The sequence below is a fragment of the Myodes glareolus genome, chromosome 11 (assembly GCF_982192425.1).
Source record: "Myodes glareolus chromosome 11, mMyoGla1.1, whole genome shotgun sequence".
Taxonomy (NCBI): Eukaryota; Metazoa; Chordata; class Mammalia; order Rodentia; family Cricetidae; genus Myodes; species Myodes glareolus.
Genome location: NC_142036.1, coordinates 50,633,599 through 50,646,937, shown reverse-complemented (window position 1 = coordinate 50,646,937; position 13,339 = coordinate 50,633,599). Strand labels below are relative to the sequence as shown.

General features: G+C 40.9%; 1 protein-coding gene across 4 annotated transcripts in view; it reads right to left on the bottom strand.

The window, feature by feature from the left end:
- Positions 1-13,339, bottom strand: part of Ppp2r5e (protein phosphatase 2 regulatory subunit B'epsilon) — a 145,292-nt gene that overhangs the window by 20,635 nt on the left and 111,318 nt on the right. The window lies entirely within an intron of this gene.

The following is a 13,339-nucleotide window of genomic DNA, read 5'->3' as shown; positions in this document are numbered from 1 at the left end:
CTGCATGTGAGCACGCCTACAATGCAAGCACTTAGGAAGTTGAGTCCAGAAGATCTCGAAGTTGAGTTTAAGGGGAGCTATACACGACCTGGTGTCAAACAATCAACAACAACAAAATTGATTGAATCTAAATTTATATACAAATACAAGTAATTTGAAAGAGCCAAAGCAATCTTGGTAGTAAGAGGACCAAAGGACTCACATTTCTCAGCTTTAAGACTCAATAAAAAGTTACAGTAATCACGCGCATGCCTCTGGTATGTGACAGATTATATATAAACTTTCAAATTCATGCTCAGTTGGCTCCATGGGATGCCATGGCATTTCAGTATGGAAAGAAGCAGGCTTCAATCTAAGAGGCTGGGTCAACAGAGAGTCACATATAAAAATGTAAGTCACACTTCTAGCTCATACTACGAATTCAAATGGACTCAAAATAGATAATCAACCTAAAGACAAGAGTAAATGACAAATAGAAGAAAACTCAAGAATAAATCACAACTCCAAATCAAATGTTTTTTTTAAACCGCTGCCAAGAAATGAGTAAACAAAAAAAGGAAAGGAAAAAACTAAAAACATATGTGCTTTAAAGACAGTAAAAAAGATAACTTACAGAAATAAAGTATGTGCAAAAAAGGCTAGCAGTACCCACAATATATAATGAACTACTAAATCTCAATAACAGCACAATTCCAACGGGAAGATAACAGGAGGTACAGTTTATGACTGGTTTGCTGCGGGAAGAGTGATATTTTTCTTCAATGGCAGAGCTACTGATAAGGTGCCTGCACTCCTGTAAGCAATCCTAATTAAGCTCACTGAGCTTACCCCCCGCCCCCGAAAAGACGATATCAACAAGTGGGGCTAGTTGAGAAGACAAAGATACTTGGAAGTGAGAAAGAAACAAAAGACGGAAATGGGGAGTGATCAAAATGTATTATATATGAGCCAGGGAGTGGTGGCACACGCCTTTAATGCCAACACTTGGGAAGACAGAGGCAGGCAGATCTCTGTGAGTTTGAGGCCAGCCTGGTCTACAGAGCAAGTTCCAGGACAGCCATAACTATTATAGAGAGAAACCATGTCTAGAAATATATAAAATCATATATGTATATGGAGTTCATTGTGTCTAAATAATGTATGCTAAAAAACTTCTGAGAAAATGAAAACTCAACTTGAAAACTGACGAAGGATGTTTGAGAAGATATATCCCAAAGAAGGTAAAGAATGGCAAATGAATACATGGAAAAGTGCTCATTTCATTAACCATGAAAATGCAAACCAAAGGAAGACAGCACTCATCTGATGCAGCCTCAAAGGGGGAAAGAGACAAGAAAGTGTTGGTGAAGACACTGGAGGCTTCCTTTACTGTTGGCGAGAATGTAACGGTGCAGGGTGAGGACAGTCTGGTAGCTCCACAGTCCATACCTCATTCCCAAGTACATGACGGACAGTACAGAAAGTATACATCCATACAAGTGATTCAAAGTATGAAAGGTTGCACACAGTTGTTCAGAGAAGCAATGCTGAAAGCACAATGTCCATCAGTAGGTGGGAGGAGGACTGCTCATAAAGAAAATGAAGAGTTGAGAATCCTATTATTATCATGATACAGATGAGACTGCCAACCATTGTGACAAAGAAATCAGACGCAAAAGGACATAAGATGCAGGGTTGAATTTATATGAAATACTCAGAACCGGTGTAAGAATGAGTTTAGATTTCGTCTGGAGATGATATAATATTCTGCACAATCCTGTAATTTAAAATTACTGAATTGGAAGGCTAGAGGGACAGGGGATCTGGGTCAATTTCCAGGACCCATGTAAAAAGCCAAGTTTTTTACATGCAAGGTTTTTTACATTGCAAGGTGGCACATGCTTGCAATCCCAGCACTGGGGAGGAGAGACAGAAGGATACGTGGAGCTCACTGGCCAGCTAACCAGTGAGCTTCAAGCCATGACAGGCACTGTCTCAAAGCAAGCAAATGTGAATGGCACCTGAGGAATGACTGATCACTGGCTTCCACATGCATGAAAATACATGTGTACACATACCTGAACCTTATGCATCCACCCCATACATATTTTTAAACATATAGATACAGAGTATTGAATTGTAAACTTCAAAAGGGTAACTTTATGTTACATAAACTATAATCTGACAAATCTGCTATTTTGTAGAAATGACAGTGGAACTTGGAAGCACTCCTGAATGTTATTAATTCTTATTATGTTCATTACCGCTGCAATAAAACAAAACCAAGTCAGCATGTAAATAAAAGCTGCCTACCTTCATCCTCACAAAAGACTGTGTGTGTGTTCATGCAAGCATGATTACATATATTTATGTATACATACATGAATCCACGTGACAGAGATGTGAGGCTGAGTCTCACAGTAGACAGGGGACGATAATCATATGAACAAGGTTTTGTTTGAAGAAAGACAGTTCTGGGCAAAAGTAATTAATTAAAAATAAAGCCCTTCAAATATGGCAGGAAGCAAAAACTGAAGGATAGTCTTTTAAAATGGACAGCGAAACAGTGCACAAGTTTGGCTTTGCGGCGCTTATCACCTATCAGTTTGTTCTCAATTGGGTATTTTGAGTAAATCTTTATTAGTATATATTAAGAGTCAACAAATGGGCGAGGAGGTGCCAGGGATATAGTGATATGCAAGTCAGACATAATCTGCTTTCACAGAGTCTAGTCTAACAGTGGATAAAAATAAACAAGCAGTATAAGTAGTTCAAGATGTTGTACAAGCGCATAATGGATTTGTCTACTCTAGCTGGAAGAAATACTGTAACAGAGAAGGCGTCTAGGGAGAGAGCTAGCCAACCCCCTCCCCAAACAGAGACATAAAAGAACTGGAGCAAGTGTCTGTGCTGATCAGCTTTCTGTCGCTACAACAAAACACTTACCACAAACTACTTGTGAAAAAGAATGCTCTTTTTTTTTTTTTTATCTCAATTTTGAAGGCTGAATGTTCAAAATGACAGTGCATACAGAGCTCCATAGCCAGGACTGCCCTTGACCACACTGATAAGGGAGTCATCAATTACAGACAAGGAAGTGATCACATTACAACTCCAACCAGGACAGAGAAAAAGAGAAACTTGTATCTTATAATCCCTCCCAAGACTGTGCCCCAAATGACCTAAGGTCCTCTCACTGGTCCCAACATTTTAAAGGTTCCATATCATTCGCCCAACCTGCCACCTTGGGTGCCAACCCTCCAAATGCGAGGTCATTTATATCACACCCAAACCAGTGCAATTTTCCCAAGGGATTGTGGGGTAAGGAAGGCAGCAGCCTAACTGACTGATGATACTCTCAGCAATAACTGTCATATGGCTGCTCAGTAGCAATAAACAAGTATGTGTGAGCCCTTTCCTCTTGTTATGGATATCCCTGCTGCTCGGGACATAGACTTCCAGCTAACTAACAGAGGCAACCACTGAGTTAACAATTTACTTGCACAGGAAAGCATTCTACTTAGAAAGGAAAAAACATGTGGCTTTAACCAGTCAGAGAGGAGAGGGAGGGTGTGTGTGTCTCAGATGTGCTCATTATCTCTTATGTAAGAGACACTCAAAACTACTCAAGGTATCTAACCCATCTATTGCATTCCATTCCTTGGCCATGGAAATTAACCTTTCCAAGTTCTATTTTTTAATCTGGTTTCTACTTTAAGTGGTGCAAAGGGGCTTAATGAGTAATAAGCAACCAACATAAGAAGAGGTTTGTGGGGGTGGAATGTTAGCAAAACTTGAATCAACTGAGCTTCTGTATTGCTAATCTAAAGAGTTTAATAACTGTATAATTAAACAAAGATTATTTAACTAAATATTTCATTAGATTCTCCAAAAAAAAAAAAAATCAATTTTAAGGAGGACCCTGACTAAAAGCCTCTGCAGGGTCCTGTTAAAATGCACCATCCTCTGCAGCAAACAAAGACAAGCCTGGCTGCTTCCTGCTGGCCTGAACAACACACTCCTGGCAGCGTTATGATGGAGGAAGCAGAACCGAAAGGGTAATGGCATGAAAGGCAGTACCTTTAAAGCAGGTGGGGAGTTGGGTGAGTTCTTATTTCCAAAACCTAACAATGTATACAAAACAATTTAAGAAAACACAGTATTTCCACATCTATAAATCATGACATCCCCAATATCACAGGCAACTTGTCAAAGAAAACCAAGAGTTTCTAAATTGATTACAAAGCAAAGACAGACATGTCGACACGCTGAGTCCAAGCTTTAAAAAACAGCTTCCCTGGGACTAACAGATAAATTGTGTGATGGCTTAGCTGAAAGTCCTGCTTTGAACCTTAAAACTAATAAATCTATAACGAAACAGAGGACAATGATGGCCTTCCAGCCAGACATGAAGGACTTCCCCCCATCCCTACCTCCCCCTCCCCCCACTTTACCAACCCCAACCCGACCCTGCCACCACTTGCCCACCTTAGCAACCCTCACCCACCCCCACCTCACCTCCCACCTTATCCCACCCCCACCTCAGCCACCACCATTTTACTCACTCCTCACCTCCCCTTACCCCCCCCCATCCCTCACCTCCCAACCCCAGCCATAGCAGAGGGGCCTGGAGAACAAATAGGACTTGTCAGATTTGTGTGCATTTTGCGACTTGGGAAATGGACAAAAAGTTGCAAGTTTCCTCCTGCTCATTCCACTGAGGGTTTCCATCCTCCCAGCAGGAAGGAATGCTAACAGGGTGCCAGCTCCCATCAGAGACTCTTGTTTCAAAGGTTTAAGAATGGAAGGCATGCTCTCTGAGGACTCCGGTATGAGAAGCACCTACCAGGGCACCTTCAGAGTTTGTAGACGTCAATACCCTCTGCACCCCGTGCCTTGCAGTATACTAAACACATCCAGTCTAAGGCCAAAGAACATGAGCAAGGGTCTAGTCTCAGGTTCAAATACTGTGAAACAAAACATTACTGAAGTAATAGGATTAAATGAAACCCTTCATACTTCAGTGAGGCCTTAGTCAGTGCTTTTCTCTAAGCTCCCAATTTGGGGTAAGGTAGATCAGTAGGTCTCTGGGATTCTGGGGTACACTGGGATCCTGAAGAAAGGCCTAGAGGTAGAAGGACCTGACAAGGTCCTGCTCAACTATCCTCCTGTGAGCCACCACCTGCCGAGCATCACAGCTGCAAACTCAACCTGTACACATGCACACCACCTACAAGCACAGGCAGAGAGTGGGCTTTGGTAGATGAGCAGGTAATGATTATCATGAAGAATCAGTACCAAAATGAGCAACTCAGAAGAAACAACAAAGCAAGGGGTAGGAAATATTTACAAAATAAGGGAATTTCAACATTCTCAGTTACGTCTATATTAGATTCCTGAAACAAACAAACAAACAAACAAACAAAAATATTACAACAGATGAATAATCTCAAAAAGAGCTTTTGGAAACTTAAAATGTGATGAAAATAAAAATTTTGGCAGAAGGATGGTAACATTAAGACTGGCAAAATTAGCCCCTTGCAAGCAAGCAGAAACACTTGGAGGGAAGAAAACACCTGGACAACAACAGGTCCAGAAGCAGGGGCAGAGACAGGAGGCAAGCAACCGATCCAGAAAGACAGGAAGACAACAAAAAGAAGGTCAGTGTCTAAGAACTCAGTGTAATTCTCCCAAGGGACTGTGGAGTAGGAAAGGGCTGTAAATGTCCCCTCTAAACAGAGCTCATGAAGGGCCATGCACAAGAAATACACTACTCTAAATTTTCTGAAGTTAAAGACAAGGATCTCAAAAGTTTCCAGGTCTCTCAAGAGGACAACATATTGTACTATACTCATTTTCTCAACACCAACCCTGGAAGTCAGAAGCCAGTGAAGCAATTCCTTAAACACGCAGCATAGATTACCAAAATAATGTAAGTTTATAGCTAGTCAAATGTAAGGAGAGGGAGGGAGGGAGGGAGGGAGGGAGGGAGGGAGGGAGGGAGGGAGGGAGAGAGAGAGAGAGAGAGAGAGAGAGAGAGAGAGAGAGAATTTCTTAGGAAATAAGACAATGATAAGTGAACAAATACATGTCCCCAAAGACTCACAAAGGAGGTCTCAGAATGATCACTGTGGATATAGTTAGGGAAGCAACTAGTACAGATCTGAATAGGATGAGCAAGACTTCAAGGAAGGAGGCCTCTAAAGAAGAAAAAGAAAACAGAGAGACTGGCGCACACATGCATGTGTCCCCCACAGAGATCATGTGTGAACAATACAAAAGAATAAAACCAAGTGAAGCCTCCAATAATTGTTAACCTTGGGGTTAAGAAAAGCTCTATGCTGGAAGAGGAAGTTAGTTTTATCTAAAAGGGTAGCTAGCGACCACACTTCAGTGGAAGACTACACATCCAAGAATATGTGGGTGGCATGAAATGGTCTTTTTGGGTTAAAAGGTAGGGCAGGGAGCTTGAGAGATGGCTTAGTGATTAAGGGCCTATACTCTTCTAGAAGACACACGTTTGATTCTAACACCCACATCAGGTAGCTCAGGTCCTCTACTGGCCTATGCAGGTGCCCACAAACATATTCACATACGTGTAGACATACACATAAAAATAGTAAAATAAATCTTTATTTTAAAAGTGTTTTAAATATTTTTTAAGACAAACACAAAATTGGGTGGGTGGGAAAGGAACCTGAGAGGAACTGGGTGTGGATATGATCAAAGCACAGACAGAATTCTCAATCAACTAAGATTTTTTAAAAAGAAACATGAGCTTAGTGTGGTGATGCACGCCTTTTACCCCAGCATTTTGGAAGAAGAGGCTGGTGGGTCGATGTGAATGAGGCCGGTCTGGTCTGAAAAACTGGGGGATATATACATGCAAACAGTTAGAAAATGAATACCACTATCTCTAGGGTATGAGACTATGGATTTGGAGAAGGAAGAAATAGAAGTTTGCTACTTTTCATTATAAACTATATAAAATATTTCAATTATTAAAACAGGCAATACTTTGATACTTAAAACTGACTTTCCAAGTCACAAATACTCATTAAAAATTATTAAGACTTCAAGCAAATTCCAGGACAGCTGAGGCTATACAGAGAAACTCTTGTCTTTAAAAACAATTTTTTAAAAAGGAAAGAATGGAGGGAGGAAGAGAGGAAGGGATCTCAAGTAAAAATTACAGTTGTAATTGCCTATTAGTGCAGTAAAGAAGTGTTTGCCCTGCCCTTCTCCATATAAAGTAGCAGCTTTGAGAACACCAAAAATATTTAAGAAATCCATGTGTAATGGGTACAGGCTTATTAATTTCAGCACTCAGGAGGTAAGTAATCCACATTCAAGGAAAAGAAAGAAAAGTAGAGTGGGGTAAGGGTGATTTAGATGCACACAAGATACTGCTGATTCTGAAGGCCTGACTTTGATCCCCAGGGTCTGTCTGGTAGAAGGAAGGAACAGACTCCTGCAACTGTCCTCTGACCACTGTGCACCTCACATATGCACATGCAAACCAAATAAGTGTTTTCTATACTTTACCTTAAGAAAGAAAATGTTCAAGTAGATAATGAATAAAAACTGGGTATTCTAATGTCTTCATCTGAATTGACACAGTGCTATAATTCAAGTCCCATGTTTCTGGCTCTGTTGGCAATAGCTATCCTAAAATGAAAAACTGAATCTCTTCGAACTTCGCCTGAACCATGCAATGTGCACAGAAAAAAACAGCCAGAAACAAGCAAACAGCCACCTGGGGACAGGACTCTGGGAGCAGCTCAGAAGTACTTGCCTAGGCCTGGGTTCAATTCCCAGCAGGGATGCAGGGAGTTCATGAATCTAACTGCTTTATTGATGTGAGGTGACTACCAGCAGCAACCACTAGAAAGCACATCATGGACAAGCGATCATAAGGTTACACGCTTCAGCGTAGAGCACCTCTGACTTCAAGACCCAATGGGTTTCAGTCACTCAAGTATGATGCTCCCCAAATCGCATTTTCCTCCTAAAGTTACTTATTCTGTCCAAAAGGAGAAGCACGTCGTCATCTCCTTGATTGAAGAAAATCTTGTGATTACATTTTAATACAACCGATTCGATCTTGATTAGAATTTGAACACAGAGCCTGCTTTATTGAATGAGGTACTAGGAGATACACGGGGAATGGCTACATAGCTCGGGGGTGGGGGAGAGAGGATCAGAGTCAACATGGAAGGACAGGGAGTGCTCCTTTTCGGAAAAGCATTAAGAATTCCAAAAGAAAGCAACCTGAGCTCAGAGAGAGCCCACCTGCAAATGCGGTCTGGGGAAGCTGCTCTGCAGGCAGCCGCTAGAGCAACAAGCCTTAAAGCCCTTTAAAATACGGATTAAAAGATATCGTGCTAGGGCTGGAGGGGTGGCTTAGCAAGTAAGAGCATATAATGCTCTTCCAAGGGACCAGAGTTCAGGTCCAGCACCCATAACTAAGCAGCTCACCACCTGTAATTCCAGTTCCCAGAAGGAACCAAAGGCTCTGCTCTACTCAGGCACTTGCACACACATGTGCATACCCACACACAGATACATAATTAAATATACAAATGTACATTGAAGAGCTAATTTTATTATTGTTGGACTGAAGGTGACGCGGGAAGGGAGTGTCTCACTGTCGGCTGGTGCAGATAACACCCCTGGCAAAAATAGATTTTCTAAAGTCCTATTTGCTGTAGGTTCTGGAGACAAAAGTAAACATTGAGACATATTCAGGGAACTGGTTTGGAAAATATCTTTGTATTGGAGTGGATATTCAAGGCCTTGTGGAACTCACTTCAGACAAGAAGTTAAAAGTCGTTCACAGCTTGCTTTGGGCCATGCCCAATTTTATCTTGAGGTTTTAAATATACAATATCAAAAGGTCATTTTTGAGGCCAAACTTAATGATTTGCATAATTTGCATGCTAATTATGCCTAAATATAACTAAAAAATGTAAAGTACAAATTACTAAACAGCCATCTCCAGCAGTAACTATGTTATAGGATACTTGACTTGTGTGTCTCTTAGCAACCACGGACTGTTTCAGATTTAGAGAGTGGTTGAAGGCAATCTTAGAAACACGCTACTAAAGAGCCACAGTGATTCACCCGATGAAACAATCCAAGGTTGGCAATCAGTCTGCTTCTAAAAGGGGAGCAAGGGCAGCAGCAGTTGGAAAAAAACATTTCCCAAGACCCCTTAAGCAGATGAAAATGATCTTTATTGAGAACAAGTGTTATTCCATGAGCTGAGGCAAGCCTGGAGCTTATATAAATCTGAAAGCAACACTGTCATACACATACGCAGTAGCCATCTTTGACAAAGATGTAGATTAGTACATTTTAAAAAAATTATAAAGGTTCTGTAAATCTCATTTTCATAAAAATAACCATGTTGCTCAAGTAGGGAAGTCAGATGTTTCCTGGGTGAGTAACAAGGCCCTTAATGAAAACATTCGAAACCCTGCAACAAAACTCAACGACACAGGTTGTTCTGTCTGGCAACCCACTCATAACCCACACCTCCAGCTTCTCTTTAAAAGTCCAAGGAGCCAGGACATGTGCCTGGCTCACTGTCTAGCCCAGACGACACAGGCTAGTGGGGTGGACTGCAGAGAGGAGTCTGTGCACTCTGCCATCATGTCCACACTGCCTCTCTGTAAACTCTAAGCAGGCTAACCCAACTCTTCCGTTCCTGGTCCTAACACACATTCAAATACAACACTGGTTAGAAAAAAAAATATATCAGCTGGCAATGTTGAACTGACAAAGAATTCAGAGTCATAGGAAATCACACATGACATCTAAAAGAAGACAGACGAAGAAGAACCATCTAAGCCATAGGGTACCCAAGAATTTTACAGTAAAAGTCAGGTGTCAAATAATTATAACACGCTAGGCAAATGTAGGCTAATAATGGATAACTTCACAACCTGAAGCCACTAAAGAAAATACAATGTAAAAGGGCTCTCAAAACAAAGTTGATCCTAAATGAAAATATGAGTAGCATAAATGCACAGTGTTTACTACCTTCTTGGGAGCTGTCCTGAGCAATTGTATAACATTTGCTCAGTCATCCTGACAACATTATACAATACAACATACTGTGGCTATTTGACATCTACTTTCCAGATGAGGAAACGGATGGACGGTGCAGTTGTGTAACTTGTCTAAGGTCACACAATGAAAACTGGCAGCACTGGGCTTGGTGACGTGGGCATGTATTCCCAGGACTCAGGAGGCAAAGGCAGGAAGGTGGTCACACATTTGAGGCCACCATGGTCTACATGGCAAAGTCCAGGTCAGCCAGGGTGAAACTCTATTCTAAAACAAATAAACAAGCAAAACTGAACTCAAATCAGCCTCCACACTTAACAACCAATCCACTCTGCTTCTTGATAAAAGGCCCTTGAGACACCACAGGAAGCAAGCTCAGATTTTAAAGAGGCATACCCACGTGATGAAAGGAAGAAAAAACAATGAATACTCATCATAAAATGGCAGAATCCTACAAAAAAGGCTGATGCACAAGTAAGCAGTGGTTTATGAAAAACACAAAGCAAAGTAAGAATGCACTTGCAGCAGAAACCTCTTTCTGGTGGTTGTTATGGCATATACAATTCTTCTAAACGCAAAACCAGCTAGGTAAGTCACAGAGTGGGAAGACAGTCACACCCGCCCCACAATTACCAACAATCTGGTCTATTTCCTTCCAAAACTGTTAATGCACAATGCTATAGTTAACAGTGTCCCTAAACTCATGTTTTGGAAACTTATTCCCCAATACCACAGAGGTGGAACCATTTGGGGGGGAGTTGAGATAGCAACAGTACCCATGAATGGAGTCACACAATGGTACACAGGTTGACTGCGGGAGGGCCCAGCTCTCACCCTTTACCTTCTACCCTTGCCATGGGAGAATACAGACAGATGCTTGCCAGATGTCAACACATGGATTTTGAACTGCCCAATCTCCAGATTTGTGAAAAGCAAATCTCTGCTCTAAAAATTACCCAGTCTCAGATAAAGCACATATCTGCTCTCAATTTTATACCATTATCCAAAAATAGTACACAGAAAATTCCAGAAATAACTCCTAAGTTTTAAATAGCTATTCTGAGGTATTATCATAAGAAAGCCTCAGAGTCCCACTGCCTCTGACCCCAAACGTGAATCACTCTTTATCCACGGAGGGTCACTCAGTGGCCATTTGGCTGTCATCACTCTATCGCAGTTCTTGGATACTGAACTTGGGGTCAATGCAGTCTGTGGCTTCAAGCATTCACTGGGGAGCTTGAAGTACAATCACGTACATAAAGGAGAGAGGACCTGTGGAGGTACACCAATGCACCAAAACACAGACATGCCTTTCCCCTAAAATAACAGACAAGACTTATAAACTATGGGGTTCTATAACATGCATTTCAAACACATCATGTGTGCCACTGCTCACATTCTTTTACTAACTAATGAATATTCTGCTATGTGAAAGTCTATAGTTTTTTTCAACCAACTCCTGATGAAGACCTATTAAGTTTTTTTTTCTAATGGTGCAATCATCAACAATGAAGCATTCAGTATCTTTGTAGACACATCTAGTTGTGTCTTATGGAACTGCTGGGTCAATACTTGTCAGAATACTATTTCCTCCAGAGCTGGAGCATTTTAATGACTAGATGCTGGTGTAGGAGGTCCTTCTGTTTGTTTGTTGCTTTCATTGGTTAATGAATAAATAAACTGCCTTGGCCTAGTTGACAGGGCAGAACTTAGGTAGGCAGGGGAAGACAGAACTGAATGCTGGAAGGAAGAAAGGCGGAGTAGGGGAGAGACACCATGGAACAGACAGAGACAGACATGCTGAATCTTTCCCGGTAAGCCACTGCCACGTGGTGATACACAGATTAGTAGAAATGGGTTAAACTAAGATGTAAGAGTTAGCCAAAAAGAAGTTAGAGCTAATGAACCAAGCAGTGTTTTAATTAATACAGTTTCTGTGTGGTTATTTCGGGGCTAAGCTAAACAAGCAGGCCTCTCCTGTAACAAGATGCCATGTGTGTCTGTCTGTCAGCTCAGGGGCACTTATCTTCTGATGGACTTTGGCTTACTCAGAGAGTCCCCTCCATCTTCTGCTGTATTTCCTTCTCCTGTTTAGATTAATGCACCTTAATAGATTATCTTTTTCTTACAGTCCTGAGAGCTATTTATTATCTAAACCATGTATACCATGGTTTAGATATGTATACCATGAACCATGAAGTTTTTAACTGAAAAAAAAGAAACTCGAATTTTAATTAGGACTATGATAGCCAGACAAGATGGTGCACACCTTTAATCTCAGCACTCGGGAGGCAGAGGCAGGTAGATCTCTGAGTTTGAGGCCAGCTTGGGCTACAAAATGAATTCCAAAATGTATGTATGTATGTATGTATGTATGTGTGTATGTGTGTATGTGCGTATGTGTGTATGTGTGTATATATACACATACATATGTATACATACATATGTATATATACACATACATACACACACACACACACACACACACCATCTTAGGGATTATATAGATATCTTTATGATGGCAAACTTATTGCCACCTAGAAATATACTACATTCCAACATTCATTCAATTGTACTGTAAGTTTCACATAGATTAAAAATTTTGTTCCAAATTGGGAATACAGCTTAGCAGTGAAACACATGCTTAGCCAATGTGAGGCCTTGTGTTAAATTCACAACACCAAAAGAATATTCAAAAGGTGAAGATTTTTAAATTAATATTAGAATCAAACAGACATTATGATATGAAAAGGGCCTGAAAGGATGAGTATTTCATAACAATGCAATTTCCCAGATGGAACCAGCAAGTGACCTGTATAAGTCATTCCATAGCAAGCCCACTTGTGACAGAACACAAGAAGACACTGAGTCTCAGAGGCATCAACAATGTGTTTACATTGAAGGTAAGAACTCATTGTACCTAGACTCCCAAATGAACAAAGCAGATCAAGCAACAGCATTTGGGTTGTGTCTGTATTTTGCCTACTACCGTCCTGCTCTTCCTGCAATCTACACGGTGAATGAGTAGACTCGAGCTTAGGAATCAAATCTGAATACTTGCTGGCAGTCACGCCGCAAATACAAAGAAGAGCCCATTCTCAGCTTTTATAGCACGTTACACTTATGGCCTGCTACAGCACAGCAAAGTAGTTCCATCCTTATTTTGTCTTTTGTATTCACTTATGGGAAGAGAACTAGGGAAAGAAAAAGAATTATATTTAGTTGCAACAGTAAACACGTTCAAATCTTGTAGCTAGAATAAATTTTAACTTAGTAAGTTTCCTGTTGA